At 49.8% G+C, this 16,781-nt stretch overlaps 1 protein-coding gene across 2 annotated transcripts in view; it reads right to left on the bottom strand.

Moving 5' to 3' along the window:
- NEK7 (NIMA related kinase 7) overlaps positions 1 to 13,981 on the bottom strand; it is a 135,980-nt gene extending 121,999 nt beyond the window's left edge. The window contains exon 1 of one of the 2 annotated variants that reach the window (XM_061161082.1): positions 13,860 to 13,981. The gene's annotated coding sequence lies outside the window, so the exon portion shown is untranslated. Of the gene's footprint in view, positions 1 to 4,606; positions 4,629 to 13,859 lie in introns of those variants that run through there. The other variant, XM_061161083.1, reaches the window with a different exon arrangement.
- Positions 13,982 to 16,781: the final 2,800 nt, after the last annotated feature.

Here is a 16,781-nt window from a genome sequence, read left to right as displayed (position 1 = left end):
ATGACCAGTGCAAGTTCAATGCAAGAAGCAGGACACCCAAAGTCAACGCTCTGGGACAGCCCAGAGGGGTGGGGTGGGGAGGGAGGTGGGGGGTGTTCAGGATGGGGGACACATGTGCACCCGGGGCTGATTCATGTCAATGCATGGCAAAAACCACCACAATATTGTAAAGAATTAGCCTCCAAATAAATTTTTTTTTTAAAAGCACAGGTATGTTAAGGCTGAAACAGCATACAACATTACATGCTGTACTTATAGCTCAACTCAGGCAGTAACACACAAGCTAACTCTTCATTTCTCCCAGGATTCATGGAGTACCAACCTACCTTTTAGTGAAACTACCCTTGTACACTGGAGAAGGCAATGCAACCCACTCCAATACTCTTGCCTGGGAAATCCCATGGACGGAGGAGCCTGGTGGGCTGCAGTCCATGGGGTCACGAAGAGTCGGACACGACTGAGCGACTTCACTTTCACTTTTCACTTTCATGCGCTGGAGAAGGAAATGGCAGCCCACTCCAGTGTTGTTGCCTGGAGAATCCCAGGGACGGGGGAGCCTGGCGGGCTGCCGTCTATGGGGTCGCACAGAGTCGGACACGGCTGAAGCGACTTAGCAGCAGCAGCAGCAGCCCTTGTACACGAGCAAAGGTGAAGAGCCGTGGCCATGCCCTCCCAGAGAGGCTCCCCCGCTCCCCTCTCCACACCAGTGACCCCAGAGCTGCACCCTCACCAGACCCCTCTGCAGGGTTCGAGCCGCTGTGACCAGCTGTCCCCACAGAGTGTCACCAGGAGTCCCCCAGGCAGCCAAGCTAGGGCGGCACGGAGGCCGGGTTTATCCTGAACTCAGGTCGCTGTGAGGAGGAGACAGAACTGGGGAAGGCATCCTGTGCCCGGTGCAGACAGCAGGCTCGCAGCTCGATGCTGATCTGGGTGCTATCTCTTCTCCCTGGTTCTCCACCGTCAGGCCCTATGAGAACTCTACCCCAAACTAGGCAAAACCTCTGCTTCCTCTCCCTTGAAAGGAGAGCATTTCAACTCTCCCTTCCCCAGCCAACTGGAGGAACTCACACCTCTCTGACACTCATTCTGATGTGACGGTGCCCGGCGTGGGCGGTCAGCTCAGCACCACGAGGGCCCAAGAAGACCGCGGCAAGGGCGCTGTGTGTGCGCAGAGCTGTGAGACGCCTCCGACGCCGCACGAGATGGTCTGTCCCTCCTGTAACCCCGTGATCACCCTCCTGTGTATGAAGGAGGGCAGAGCCACAACCGCAAAAACTAGGTGTTCCAATAAACGCAGAGGCGAATAAAGCCCTTTACAAAGACATCCACTCCCCTGCCTTCAACAAGGAAGCATACACCATGGCACAGATAAACCGTCCTAAGAACCTGCAAGAAAGTGAAGTCTCTCACTGCTTTATTTCACCCCATTTCAAGGAAGAGCCGCAGCTACTCAGAGATGGGGGACAAGGAGGCCGAGAACAAAGTGCTGGAGCTGGAGGTAAACGATGCCCCCAGACCCGTGCGCAGACGGAGGGCCTCCCTGGACAGCCGGTTCTCCTACTTCTGATCTTCCCCGACTCGTTCGGCCACCGTGTCTACGGCTGCTGCTGAGAACACGAGATGCACAAAGAGGGAGGCAACCGCGACCCCTCAGGTTATTCGCGGGGGAGACTGAGACTTCACAACATCAGGAAACCAGCATTCCACCCGACGCCAGGGCAGGGGACCAGAGCTGTGACAGGGCAGGCGGCGGGCCAGGCCAGCCTCACCAAGACGCCGCGAAGGACAGTCTAGAGGAACGTGTGGGAGCCGACCGAGAGCCGGGCCACGGCGGAGCAGGCACCGACGCCCGGCCGTGTGGCCAGGAGACCAGTGGAGGAGGGCGCGGCACCCACTCCAGGGCTCTTGCCTGGAGAGCCCCATGGACGGAGGGGCCTGGGGGGCTGCAGCCCACAGGGCTGCAAAGAGCTGGACACGACCAAGAGACTTCACTTTCTTTCTTTCTATAGTTCCTTTTGCAGAAGGAAATGACAACCCACTCCAGTGTTCTTGCCTGGAGAATCCCATGGACGGAGCCCTGGTGGGCTACAGTCCATGGGGTTGCAAAGAGTCAAACACGACTAATCAACACACACACACAGGAGACTAAGGGAGCGGAAGGTATTCTAGTGACAGTAGTTGGAACACTTGAAACGAGGGGAAAAACCTACCTAGAAATGGGGAGGTCTTGAATGAATCAACGGGTAAACAGATAAACAAATAAATCTAATGCAATCCTAAATTTTAAAAGGGGAAAAGAGGATACTAAAGGGGAATCTGTTTTTAAAAAAGAAAAAAGAAAGAGCCTCTCTTCTTGGTAATTTTACTTTTTCTTGGTAACTTTAAAGTATACTATAGTATCACTGAAGTCTGGATTTTCAAATATAAACTAAACTTCTTCAAACATCTCATAAGCCAAACCAAGCTTAGGAGAGTTTTTTTAACAAATGTATCTGAGGTTCCCTTTACAACCACCTTGATTCTATTCTGATGCTAGTTCCTGACCTGCCATTAACTAAGAACCAAATAAAGCGGTACCAAAGCACTACAGTTTTCACTGCTATTAAAAACAGAACTTGAAAACACTAAGGTACAAGTAACGCTTTACCATCACATCACAGGAGAGGGAAGGGTCAACCTTCCGAGCAGTATTCAAGGCCTTTGCTACACGATCTCTGGGTGTTTTCCCGGGTTAATTTCCTACATGCTTCTTCCAGAGTTCATGAATATACAATGTACCACTAGTCCATGTGGCTTGGTGTTTTATAAATATCTTAAATGTTTTTTAAAATATTTATTGACATTTTGAGTGTCCTCTTAAACTTCTAGCAATGAAAAATATGAAGATACTAAATAAAATGTATCTGTGTGGAAGTGGAACAAGTTTTTACTATGTCAGCATCTGATGACCATTAATCAAATGATAATTTTCCATCAATTCGAAGGGTATTCCCTGATGGCTCAGCAGCACGTAAAGAATCCACCTGCAGTGGAGGAGACACAGGAGATCCAGGTTTGATCCCTGGGTCAGGCAGATCCCCTGAAGGAGGAAATGGCAACCCACACCAGGATTCTTGCCTGGAGAACCCCATGGACAGAGGAGCCTGGCGGGCTACAGTCCAAAGAGTTGCAAAAGGTTGCAAAGAGTCAGACTAAGCACAACACAAAGTATTCCTAAGAAGAGAATAATTTCAAGTATTAAGCTAGTGATTTCTTCATTAACTTAGTTCAACATTTTCCCCATGAGGGGATCATTAGAACATCATAATGGAATTAATTCAGCAAATGTATACATAAGCGCCTTCCATGGACAGAGAGGTCCCTTTCCCTTTTACAGAAAAGCCAAGTTGCTCCCTTTGAACTAGGAATGGGCCAGCCCGTAAGGAAGGGAAACAGAAGGGTACTGAGAGAACATCTCAGCAAATCAGACTCAAATCAGTTCCATCTGACTCCGTGTCCTGGTTTACTGTCCTGCAGTTCTTTCTTTGTTCCTGGCTGCCGAGCCTCTAATCCATACCTCACCGCCCAGCCGGTCTCTGTCCTGACTCCACACCCCTCCCGTCCCACCAACTTCCTGCCTGGCGAGCTCCAGTTTCTCCCAGTCCTGGCTCTCACCTCACCCCACTCTGATATCTTGCAAAACTTACAATGCAGAGTTCAGACACCAGGCCCAGACCCCTGGCTGACAGTGAGCACCTGGAGGTCAGACCTTCGCCCTTTCACAGGGTAAACCCCCCTCACCCGAGACCCTGGGTCTGCCCTGCCCCCTCAGGGCCTGAGGTCCACCGCTCAGCCCTCTGGGGCCCCCAGGACCTCCGCCGCTGCAGGGATCTGCCCGGGCCTTTGCCTCACACGGGCGCTGGGGCGCCGTGACCTGCCTTCCCTGAACGGCTGGGCCCAAAAAGAAAGGTCCCAGGCCCTGCAGGAAACACAGATGTGCACAGGGCGTGATTCACACCTTCCAGAAGCATATGTTCCAGGAAGGACGCTGAGACAAGCACCACCGAAGGCCTAGAAAAGAAGGAAGAGGGCTTTGTGCTTTTTGTATAACATGTGAGCACAGCCTTAAAGGATAAAGATGATTTTTAACCAATGAGCTTTAACAACTGAAGTATTAAAAAAAAAAAAAAAAAAAAAAAAACAGGCATTAAAAACAGTGAGAAAATCATAAAACAAAGAGGAAAGGATACAGAAGTCACCAAAAAATGAAGAGTTGAGTTGTCAGATGGGACTAACATTTAGGGGAGAATAAAGAAGCGAATCTGGAAAGGTAAGTCAGGGTCCTGACTGGAGACACGAGAGAGCCAGGCGAGATAAAACAAACTACTGCTCACGCCTGTCTCCCATCTTCTGCAATTCATCAAAACCGAGAGTGTTTTCAGGCACAAAGATAGACCTGTGTTTAGATGATCCGTCTACTCACTTTGAGCTACTTACCGATACCCTCAAATCTCTGTCTTCAACCTGTGAAGCGGTGGGACCCGTGGGGAAAGTGGGGCGAACAGTGAGGGGAGCAACTGGAGAAAGGAGGGTCCCAGAGTGGACAGAAGCCCCGAGTCACCCTTACCGCTGCGGCAGATCTCCGGAGAGCGAATGGTCCACAGCCAGGCCTGCAGTGAGTGTGCCTTCCAAGTCCAGAGAAAGCTTACCTCGACTGAAACGAAGTTAAACGTCAAGGGCTGGGCAGCCAATTGGATCCTCTTTCCGACTGTCTCGAAATGCATATGCAAATACCCCCCCAGAGTTCACAATGAAGAAGAACTGGTGTCCAGGGCTGACTCTGGAAACACTGACACTCCAAGGCTGACAGCCCACCTTGCGGACAGAAGAGGCCTCGGACGGCAGCGTGCCCACCTGGCACCACGCCCGGGGAGTCAGGGCGCGCTGGCACCCTGAGCGCATCTCGCAGCCCAGGCGCCTTCCCACTAACCGAACCGTCAGCCACACTCCCGGCTCTCCCTCTGCAGCCAGAGTCCTAGGCCACGGTCTGTGCGTTTTAACCCAGCTCACCCCGAGACCCTGTGCCCGCCTTCTCAAAGCAAACAAAAGCGAACCGGACTCAGCCCAGGACTTCAAAACCTACTGTGCCAAGCTGCCTCTTCTGGTATTATTTACGATACGCACACACACATATACATGTGTATATATATATTTTAAGGTAGGGGGGTAGAAATGGTGGGAAAAGGGACCTGGATTTATTGATAAACTCCAAATTAAAGAAAAAGATAAAGAAAAAAACCACTGAGAGAGGGACTTCCCTGGTGGTCCAGTGGTTGGGACTCCATGCCTCCAGTGCCGGGGGCGTGGGTTCAATCCCTGGTCGGGGAACCAGGATCCCACATGCCATGTGGTGTGGCCCAAACAAATAAGTACCTTTTTTAAAATGACCACGCAGACTCGCTCAGGTGAAGAACATGGCTCACACGCACAGGCTGCGCTGAGGGACGAGGAGGGAGTGAGCAGGGACGAGGAGGGAGTGAGCAGGGACGGCAGTCAGCCACGTTATCGATGGAAATTGGATGGTCATGGAAAGAGGAACAGGTGAGTCATCGCGCTTTTCCTGAATGCGGGCCAGCTCAGCCAGCTCCGAGAGACAGGAAAGCCTGGTGTGGCCAAGCCCCGGGGCGAGCGCGGGCTGCAGTGGGGCGGGCGGAACCAAGTCTCTGCTGGGGCCCAGGGCTGTGGCCTGAAGCAGAGCAAACCATCGCGGGGCGGGGGCAGCGGTGAGCGTTCACACTAAGGAAGACAGCCTGCGTGTGCCCCTGATGGTGAGACCAGCAACGCAGTGCAGCCCCCAGGGGTCGCTGGGTCAGGACAGAGCTAAAACCGACACGCAGGGTCCTGTGCCCGTCCACCGGTCTGAGCCGATTCTCTCTTTGGTTATTGCTCAATTCTCATGCAGGTGTGTGTGTGTGCACGCACACGGGTGCAGAGAGGTAGGGGTGTGTGTGTATATGTGTGTGTGTGCACGCACGCAGGTGCAGAGAGGTAGGGGTGGATGTGGATGTGTGTGTGTGTGTGTGTGTGTGTGTGTGTGTGCACGCACGCGGGTGCAGAGAGGTAGGGGTGTGCGTGTGTGTGTGTTAGTCGCTCAGTCGTGTTTGACTCTTTGTGACCCCATGGACTATAGCCCGCCAGGCTCCTCTGTCCATGGGATTCTCCAGGCAAGAATACCGGAGTGGATGGATTACCATTACCCCCTCCAGAGGAACTTCCCAATCCAGGGATGGAACCCTGGTCTCCTGCCTCGCAGGCACATTCTTTACCGTTTGAGCTACAGGGAAATCTCTAGAGTTATATGTACTTACCTCATTTATTTTCACTGATGATTAACAGTGATGTCGATACTACCTGGCCAGCAGCTGAGCTGAGAGGCTGGCTGTGCTTGCTAGGAGGGGCTGATTCTTAAGCATAAACTGCCCCAAGAACTGCCCACCCCCGGAGTGGAATGATGGGAGCAGCAGGGCCAGACACCCATCATAAACAAATAATGCTTTAAATTAGCAAATCTTTTCTAAAAAGACCATGTGGCATTTCTTCTTGTTGCCTGAGGAACACAGGACTGCTAACTCAACAGAAGTAAAAAACAACACACCGTGCCCACCACTCAGAGCCTCGCAGAGGCACGAGGGACAGTGTGGGCTGCTAGGGGATGCGGTGGGATGCGGAGGAATGTGGGTTAGCAAGTTCACATCCTTGGGCTTCACTTTATTCTCACATTAAATGAAAAGATCAGTTTAGACGATGTTTAAGTTTCTTCCAGCTCTGAAAGTATCTGATTCAGTGAATTACGTACTTAAGGTCTCCTAAGGGAAACCACAAAATAAGGGTGAATGGAAAGCTGATTCTGGAACAGCTGTTCTGGGGCAGCTGTAAGATACAGGCTGCAGAGGACATGCATATACAGCACGACCTGGGCGCCTGCATCCCTCTGGTACTGACACAGTACCATCCCTGTACAGCCTTAAAATACTCTGTTCAGAACAGAAAGACCAGAAATCTAAAAACCTTTGGTGTGGTCAAGAAACTGGAAGGAAAAAAAAAGCTTTCAGATCATGTTTGTTAAATTTTAAGCATAAGAGATCAGAAGCAAAGATGAAGCCATCGGACAGCCCTAATCCAGTAAGCCTGGCGTCCTTTTGAGGAGAGGAGGAGACACAGGAAGGCGGCCGAGTGGCAGGGCAGAGACGGGGATGGCCGCCCAGCACGCAGGGTCCAGAAGGGCGACCAACACGCGGGCTGAGAGGCACGGGGCCCGCAGTCCCGGGAGCACGGCCCGGTGGACAACCCGACTTCCGACCTTCAGAACCTTCAGAACGGTGCGTGTAAACCTCTGCTGTCTGCAGCCATCCAGTTTGCGGTTAACTCGCTGGGGCCACCCTAGGAAACTAACACAGGAGGTGCTGAGTGCCAGAGCCCGGAGCACCCTGGCCTGGACCCCAGCAGCCAGGTCTGTCCCTGGGACCCCGGGAGGGCAGTCCCAGCCCCAGGCTTGCTGCTCACAGAAGAGGCAGCAGCCTCTCCCTGGGGGCTGGGTGCTGGGAAACTCTGCCAGAAGCTCAGACTCCCTCCCACCCACGCACCAAATACCACTGAGCACAGTGTAATAAATGCCTTGCGATGAGAGAGACAGAGAGAGAGATCAGAATGATGAGAAGACCAGTGGGAGAACCACCTAATAAAATACAGCTCATCACCGATGGCTGATACCCTGAACACTCCAGGGCTCAAGACGACAAAGTGAAGTTGAAAACAGTATACCATTCAACCATCAAAATACTTATCAACTGGAGAAACTTTACTAAAGCTCTCAGATGCACACAAAAAAATGTTTTAAAAAGTGCCATTTTCACTGAATACTTTCCCTGCCACCATTCTCTTCTAAACATGTCTTAATATCAAAGACTATTAAAAAAAAATCAAAAGAAGTGAATCTATAGGTGACCATATGAAATTGAAGATGAAACATCAATTTATTGCCATAAAACAATCCACCAGGAAGCATTCTCTTTGTACAATGTCCTTCAATTTACTTGTATTTGTTAAGTAGCAGAACATGCCTAAACATGACTATTTAAAATAAGGACGTGCTATTTGCCTGAAATAAATTACCTACTGTCCAGTTCTGGGTATCTTTATGACAGTATGCAAATGTATCACATTATTTTATTATAGGGCCCAGGAGTTAGACAGAGAAGCAACGGAAGAGTCACAACTCCTTACATTTCAGAGGTATGACAGTTTTTCATAAACATGTCTACATGTTGAGTTTTCCCAATAATAATATAATAGGTGATATGTGGCTTTGTTATGGTTATGATCAGAAAGAAACTAGAGTTAATTTTCCAGGTAAACACGGGAGTATGAGAAAAACAACAATCTAAAAAAAAAAAAGAACTGGAAGCACAGTAGAAATATATGAGAAAGAATATTCTAACTTTTTCTATTTTTCAATCAGTATTTAAGTATCTTTTTGCAGCTCTCATCTTTTTTTTTGTCCAAAATATAACCCCCAAGCCCCTTGTGGTTTCTCCCTACCTGAGGAACTAAGGATTACTGCCCCTCTCCCAAAAACACAGTAAAAAATTAACTCCTATTGGGAACAATTAGATTACAAATATGAACATCACAGGGCAAGAGGGAAGGAGAACTACGGCAGAGAAGATGGGGCAGCAGGGCCGGAAGGAGCCTGTCGATGAGGCTGGGCCGGGGGAGGGCAGGCACCAAGGTCTCCTGGCAGAAGAGACAGGGAGGACACGGGTTCCCACCACCAAACGTCCTTAGAGAAGAAAGGGGAAAGGAAATTAACACCACGGAGCCTCCTACCGTACTCCTAAAAAGGTCACTTACTCCTCCAAGCAATGATGGGACCTGAGCTGGGAAAACTACGGTCTGAACAAATCGACTAGCTCAGCCCAGGTGACCGCGGAGAACAGAAACCTTGGCCTCAGTCTTTTTCACGTCACGGTAAACACGGAAAATGGTATTTGTGCAGCAAGGTCACAGAGAGAGGAGAGGCTTGTGGCAGCTGGTGGCAGTTAGCCCCGAAGCCCCAGGCCCCACCCTGAGGGGTCACTATTTCTGCCCACCCGGAACCTACTCGAGCTGGGCTGGGAAATCGTGTGTAAGCGCACAACTGTTGCCTTTTCCATTGCATTCAAGCTCTTCCCAGTATCTACACCCAGGTCAGCGGCGGCTAACTCGACTGAACGCCAAGGAAAGAGTTAGGCAACCTCCAAGCACACCCTAGGCCACAAACGCCCAGATGGTGGCCTCTCCTTACAATGCAAGCCCTTTTTAGAAGTTTAAAAAAAAAAAAACTGGAAAAAAGTCTTTTATAAAAAATATTAAGTCAGTTTTTCTAAAAAGACAAAAATCTGTGCATACTCTTACTCATGCCAGAAATTCTCTCTAAAGGCAGCAAAGGCAGCCATTCCAGTAGGCTTAGAACAAAAACTGCTAAAGAAACACAGCAAAAGACATTCCTTCCAGTGTTATCTGTCGGTCAAGCAAAGATGAATGTCTGACATCAGGGTCCATCTGGGCCTAGCATCAAGAAGGAAGCTGAGAGTTGGCACATCACAGGATGGGTGAGGGGATCCCCCAAGGCAAAGAACAGCAGAAATCCCTAAAAGTCTAACAGACATTGAAATGTTACGAGGTCTCTGAGATTACACACAAGATCTGGCAATGAATAACTGAGCATTATTCTGAGAGGATCGGGGAAGATCAAGAGATTGTCACAGGGATCAAAGGACCAGGAAAGGCTAAAATGCCACCCTGGAAAATCCCTACCAGCCCAAACACCAATCCTGGATCCAGCTTTAGATCTGTGTGTTACCTTCCAGGGCAGGAGGGGGCCTCCAGCCTGACTATAAAGTTTCACTGGAAGAGCCATACCCACCTGTTCAGGTCTGTCCATGGGTGCGGTGGCAGTACCTATCAGAGAGACCACAAGGCTCACAAAGCCAGAAATATTTACTCCCTTGCCCTTCTGAGACAGTCTGCAAGCCCCTGTTCTATACAAAAGCAGCCTGGAATGAAGAAGTTTCTTCAATGACTCACAGTGATTATCAATAGAAGACCACCGGCAAGATTCACAGAAAGGACTGTTTCCACTAAATAACAGAAAACATGTACATTTCTAAAACTCGATAGACCAATTAAATACCAATTTTGTGTTCCATTCATTTGCACACTATTCTGATGAACACACTCTGGACAGCTATTGCCAAACAGCTTGTTGTATCAGTTCATTATATAAGTAGTATGCCAGAGCTGGTATTTTAACAAAGGTTAAAAAAAGAAGTTATCCTGCTTGAAAATATGAACAAATGCTTCAAGGCCACCTATCTGTTCTCCTCATTCCCACTGCTCACTGAAAACAATGGAATACATTCTCTGTTTTCCTTATAATGAAAGATATATAGTACACAGGGACAGTCAAACTATTTAATTGCCAAAAGAAAATCAGCAATCTAGAGGTTTTATAACTCTAAGAATGAATGGTCCTCCATTAGTTCTATGTATAAGTTTAAAAATTCTCAACTGTTGTACCCTGCCAATAAATTTGATTACTATTATATAAATTCCCTTTAAAATTGAAGGGATAAGGAATTAAGTTGAAACTTTCAAAAGTAAGAAAAAACACTTAAAACATCTTACTGTATATTTATAAAAATGCTGAAAAATAACTGCTGATAAGGCAATCCAGAGCAAACAGTAATCATACATCCCATTTCCAAAACACTTAGTATTTTACTAACTTTGTTGCCATATTTCATGTATAATATACTAAAATACCTTCCCACATAACTCCTGAGCAAATATTTGAAGGGACAAATATTTTAATTTGAGTGAAACTAGGAATGTGGACAGAGTATCACTTTGTGCATCTACACTTCACATTTTTTAAATACCAAAGCCTATTTAAAAAGAAAAAAAAAAATCAAATTAAAACCTAAAAGGAATTCTGGGGACTTACTATCTAATTAAGTAACTTCTTTTCCAAAATTGCAGTAAGTAAGCATTTCTGTTCCCTCCAGATGCCCTTAAAGGGTGACTCTGTTAGTAATACTAGAAAAATACATTTTAAAACATCAGAGAATTTCTAGAAAAAACAGCTTTCAGTTCTAGGAACAATCTCACTGTAAATGTAAAAGCCTGTAGAAGTCTCACTGTAGTGACTGACATCTCAGACCACTTATTTAAGTGAAAAAATAAATCTACATTTCAGTAAATATACAACGGTCAAGAAGAAAATACGTGAATATTCCCAATAAATCAGTGCCTCAAACTGCCATCTGCAACCACCAGAAACAGAGAGGGAGGGGAGTATGAGGTGAGATACTTAAGTCCACATTCTGGTCGTGTGAAACTGCAAAACTGAGTTCTATTATTCGGGGACGTTAACACCGAGGCCCCCAGCCTCCCCTCCTCCACTAGAACGCAGCCATCATACCAGGCGTGCCTTCCTCATTCTTGCAGTAAGTGCTGCTTTACTGGGCTGGAAAAGGGCTCCCAAGACGGTCCAGCCAGGAGAAGCTGTGAGTGGTGGAGAGGCGTGGAGGGCAGCAGGTGCGATCGGGATCAGTGGACCCCAGCAGAACAGTAGTGCGGATTAGCAAATGAGTCTGCACTCGGGGGCTTCGTCTTCGCTTTGGGGACTGCAAACCACTTTTTGTATGTGGAAAGCGTCCCAAATTAATTGTAAAAGCGCTTAAGGATTTGGAGTCTTAACAGTTCTCGGTTTGCATTTTCACACGATTTCAAAGAACAGCCCCCCCACCCCCACAAACATCAGTCACACCAACTGGGGAGCCCAAGGTGCAGCTGAACCTTGAAAGGAGACGAGCACCGGGCGGGGGGCGGATCCCAGGACCTGCTGTCGCACCCCCCACCCCCTTTATGTGTTTAACTGACCAGCTCCCCCCATCCTCCTTTTCGGATTTATCTCACAACTCTCCCCACATCTCCCTTATCTTGCGTGTTTACTGCGCAAGCCCCGCCCCTCTGAAGAAAAGCTCCGCCCCCTCCCGCCAGCCCCGAACGCCGGAGGAAGTGCCCGCCCCCCACAGCGGGAGCCGCGGCGTCCTCGCCGCCCATTGGCTGCGGAGGCCGCCCGTCTGCAGGGGGCGGGGCCTCCCGCGCGAGGGCGGAATCCCAGGCCCGCGCCTCCGGCAAAGGTCCTGGTCAGCCCCGGACCCCTGGAGAGCGAGCGACCAGTTTCCACTAAGGGTACCTTCGCCTTTTAATTTCGCCGCCTCCTCCCGTCGGCCCCATGCAGTTTAAAACTTTTTCAAAGCTCGAACCTCTCCCCCCCAACCCACCCACCCCAGCAAGCTCCCACCCAGTCCAGGGCCAAGTTGAGGATGCTGCGGTTTTAGGAGTGAAGCAAGCTGTGGACTGGATCTCTGGAAATGAAATTCCTTACGTCTTCTGTTAACTTGTTTTGGGTGCACTGGCCTTCATTAAGTGTTCCGGCCAAGAATACTCGGCGTCCATTCACCAGGAGTCACAGCAAGCATTACAGAGTTAACTGTATCTCGTAACTATTCACCCGTTTCACAGTCAGACTGACCCAAAGGTACTATAAATTTTTTGAGGGAGAGTGCTAAGCCATTCTTCGACCACACCCGCAAGAGCTCAAGCTCCCTTACAGAATGGTCACGCACACATTCTGTACTTTATTCTGTAACGCAACCTGGCGAGACGCGCAGTTGTAGCCTAAAGGGAGTATGCATACTTCTAGAAACTGCAAATTCCTTGGAGAAGGAATGATCAACAGTGGTTCTAATTATGGCGGGCACAGAATGCTCTACAAACTATGGGTATTTGTTTCAACTGCATCCTTATGATCAGTAGCCTCAAAGCAGAGGAAAAATCATTTCGTTTCTGCAATGTTTCTTTAAATTCGGTCACCAACAACGCTCAAGTATGGAAACATATCTTACTGTAAATAACTATTTTAAGTATCCATCCCTAACTACAGCTGGGCAAGAACAAGACTCATCTGTTTGAAACATCATCTCCCTAGGCCTACAGTTTACAGGAAAGAGGTAACAGGGCTTCTTAAATCTCACTGCAGCATCCTTCTCTAGGTTGTGTTCCCTTCTTGACACTGTCTGGGGACAGTGTAGTCTTATCACTTTTTCTCCTTTTTGCCTTTGAGCTCCCTTTCGTCTCTGATTTTGGCCTCAATGTTCAATGACTTTATTTCTCTTCTGTTACCATTAGCACCACCACCATTTGCTATTTGCCTCGCAGTCCTTCTCTCTGACGTCTCCTAGTCCTGACAGAGCCTCAGTAAAGCACCTTCTCCAAAAGGTAGGTCATCCTCCCCGCACTCCTCCAAGCCCGTCTGCAAAGCTCCCACCACCCACTTCTCCCTGGAAGTTCGCTCTGCCCCGTCCCGCGGTGGCCGATGGCTGACAGCTGGACCCAGCCAATCCGCGCGGAATAAATAAGAGGCGCAGCCAATGAGCATGCGACGGGAGGCGGGACTTCGCCAAGTTCCTCTGGTCCCTAAACCCAGACCTGTTGCGCCGCCGCCGTGGCTGCCGGAGTTTCTTAGTTACGGCGGCGGGCTCGGGTGCCCGAGCCGCGCGGGGCACAAGGCTCTCCCCACGGCCCACGAGTGGCCCGAAGCCCCCCGGCAGCGCGCGCCCCGCACCGGCCTCCCTTCCTCGCCCCCACCCCCGGCGTGGTCCCCAGGCCGCCTAGCGCGGGCCCGACCTCCCCTCCCCGCCTGACTCCCGCGGGCAGCCCCACCCGGCGGGGCCCCGGCCCGCGCGCCCGAGACCCTAGCGGCAGCTACTCACCAGGAAGCGGGGATCTTTGCGTCCTCCGGCCCGCACAGGACCCGGAGCGGGCGGGCGGCTCGGCCAGGCGGCGCCGCGGACAGGCCCGCTGGGCCCGGGGCTGTGGCTGCGAGGCCCGGAGCGCTGGCCACCTCCCGCCGCGCCGCTCCGGCGGACGCTGCAGGCGCGGGCACCCACCCTGCGCACGGCGAGGCGCGTCCGGAGCGCGAGCCTAGCGGCGGCCCATCCTCCCACGACTCCCGCGCCTCCTCCCCCGGCCGCGGCTGTCAGGAGTGTAAACATCCCGGCATCCCCGAGGAGGGGGCGGGGCGGGCGCCGGCCCCGCCCCGCGCTACGGCCCCGCCCCGCCCCGCCGGCCCCGCCCACCAGAGCCCCGCCCCAACCCGGGCTGGGATCGCGAGGCTCAGCTGCTACCCTCAGACCTCAGCATCGGAGCCCAGGCTCTGTGGAAGCCTTCCTGTGGTCAGGCCCAGCCCTAGTCCCCTCTTTCCGGCCACCTTCCCTCCAAATCGGGGGTCGGCTGCCTTTTGAGAACTTTAAATGCCCAATGTGCAAGCGGTCAGCGGAATTGGTACGTCGCTTTCTTCTGGATTATCGAGTTTTTTATCCCAGCCTAGAGGACAGTGGCCTTTAGGACATTTCTAAGAAGTGAACTACCTGGTATGGTCCTGGGAGTATTTGGTGGGGGGTGGAGAGGTATATATTAAATCCCAGAACCTTAGAATATGGAACTACAAAAGGAATGCTGTGAATCCAGCCGCTTCGCTACTTCGGTAACCCAGGGACATGGCTAGGAAGGGTCAACCTCACCTTGATTTGAATCTCAGCTGGTACGTGAGCGTGCTGTCTCTTCAGTTGTGTCCGACTCTTTGCGACCCTCTGGACTGTACCCCGCCAGGCCTCTCTGTCCATGGGATTCTCCAGGCAAGAATACTGGAGTGCGTTGCCAACCATGGCCTCCACCAGATCTTCCCCACCCAGGGATCGAACCTGTGTGTCTTACCGTCACCTACATTGAAAGGCGAGTTCTTTACCACTAGCGCCACCTGGGAGGTTAACTCTGATCTGGCAGGACAAGTTATTTCACCTCTCCTGGAGTCACACTCTGTAAGAGGACAGTAGTAATAATACCTATCTCTAGGGCTTCCCTCAGCTGGTAAAGAATCTGCCTGCAATGCAGGAGACCCCGGTTTGATTCCTGGATGGGGAAGATCCCCTGGAGGAGGGCATGGCAACCCACTCCAGTATTCTTCCCTGGAGAATCCCCATGGACAGAGGAGCCTGGCGAGCTACAGTCCTTGGGGTCACAAAGAGTCAGACACGACTGAGCCAGTAAAGACAGCACTCGGACTGCACTAGAATTCAATGAGATACAGCGAAATGCTTAAGCACCAGAGCCTGGCATAGAGAAGTGTTCACTGAGTAGCTTCTATTACTCCTAGGCCTGTTCACTAGTTTGGCTCCCCAACCAGCAGATTCGAGCCAAGAATGAGTAGATTATAGCTCAAATGCTTGAAATGTTAAACCTATGGAATTAACATTTGGAAGGTTTATTTTTAGAGAGAAAATAATTCAAGATCTCAATAGAAGACTTTTATTTCAATGGCTAATAAAGTATGAGTAAATCTGCTAAGCACTGTTCTAAGAAGTAAAGCAGTTACCAAGACACAAAGTCCCTGATCTCATGGCCTTTACATTGTAGAAAAGGCAATAATAATACAATAAGCCAATAAATGCATACTATGTCAAATGGTGATTCGTTCAAAAATAAAGCAGGGTGTGAAGAGTCATTTGGAGGGGTGACCAAATCCATTTGGGTTTGCAGAAAAGAGCTCTGCTGTGGAGAACAGACTGCAGGGTTGGAACTACTAAAATGGTTAAGAGACTATTATAAGGATCAGGTAGACGATACTGTGACTTAGACCACTGTGCTAACAGTGGAGATGTTAAGAATGGTCAGGTCCAGATACGTTGCTAAGGTACAGCCAGCAAGATTTACAGATGAATTGAACGTGGGGTAAGAAGGTAGGCAAGGGACTTCCCGGTTTGTCCAGTGGCTAAGACTCCATCCTTCCAATGCCCAGCTTCTATCCCTGGACAGGGAACTAGATCCTGCTTGCTTCCACTAAAAGAATCCATGTGCCACAACAGAGATAGACGGTCCCATGTACCACAACTAAGACCTGGTGCAGCCAAATAAATAAATATTTTTTTTAAAAAAAAGTAAGTATGCAAGAATGAAGTCAGTGAAGTCAGCATTTGAACCAGATTGCTCTGTCAAACCAAACTCAGTCAAATAAGAAGTGTCACTTGAGTTATACACAGGCACACCCAGCGGGAAAAATAACAGAGTATTCCCAGGGTGAAGCTATTTCAACCTGGTTAAGGTTTTCAAAAACCGTCTTTTGTAACACCTTTTAGAAATGTACATAGATAATAAAACAGCCCTAATTAAAGTACACATTCTGGTGTACAGACTAGATACTTCATTGGTATAAGGAAAACACATATTTCTTATGAACACTGACTAACAGGGAAGTGGATCAAAATGAGCCCATGAAGCCCTGGGAGATTCCTATCATGGCTGTATGGTGCCCAGAATGTTGACATCATCATCTTCACCTTAAAAGAATACAAAGCTGCAGCTAAATAGTGTACAGTGCTTCAGAAGTTGTGGAGACTGTCTATATACAATGCACTTTCTCTTTATGACTTTTCATCACCTCTTTGCTGATAGAGAGGGCTGTGCCCCTGCCCTGGGGCCCCTGGCCTGGAGGAGATGCTCATGGAAAAGCGGAGAAAAAAAGTGAAAGTGCAAGTCACTCAGTCATGTCCGACTCTTTGGGACCCCATGGACTGTACGGTCTATGGAATTCTCCAGGCCAGGATACTAGAGTGGGTAGCCTTTCCCTTCTCCAGGGG

This window comes from Dama dama, chromosome 14, assembly GCF_033118175.1.
Source record: "Dama dama isolate Ldn47 chromosome 14, ASM3311817v1, whole genome shotgun sequence".
NCBI classification, from domain to species: domain Eukaryota; kingdom Metazoa; phylum Chordata; class Mammalia; order Artiodactyla; family Cervidae; genus Dama; species Dama dama.
The sequence above is the reverse complement of the archived record's forward strand: the minus strand, read 5'-3'. Positions and strand labels throughout refer to the sequence as shown.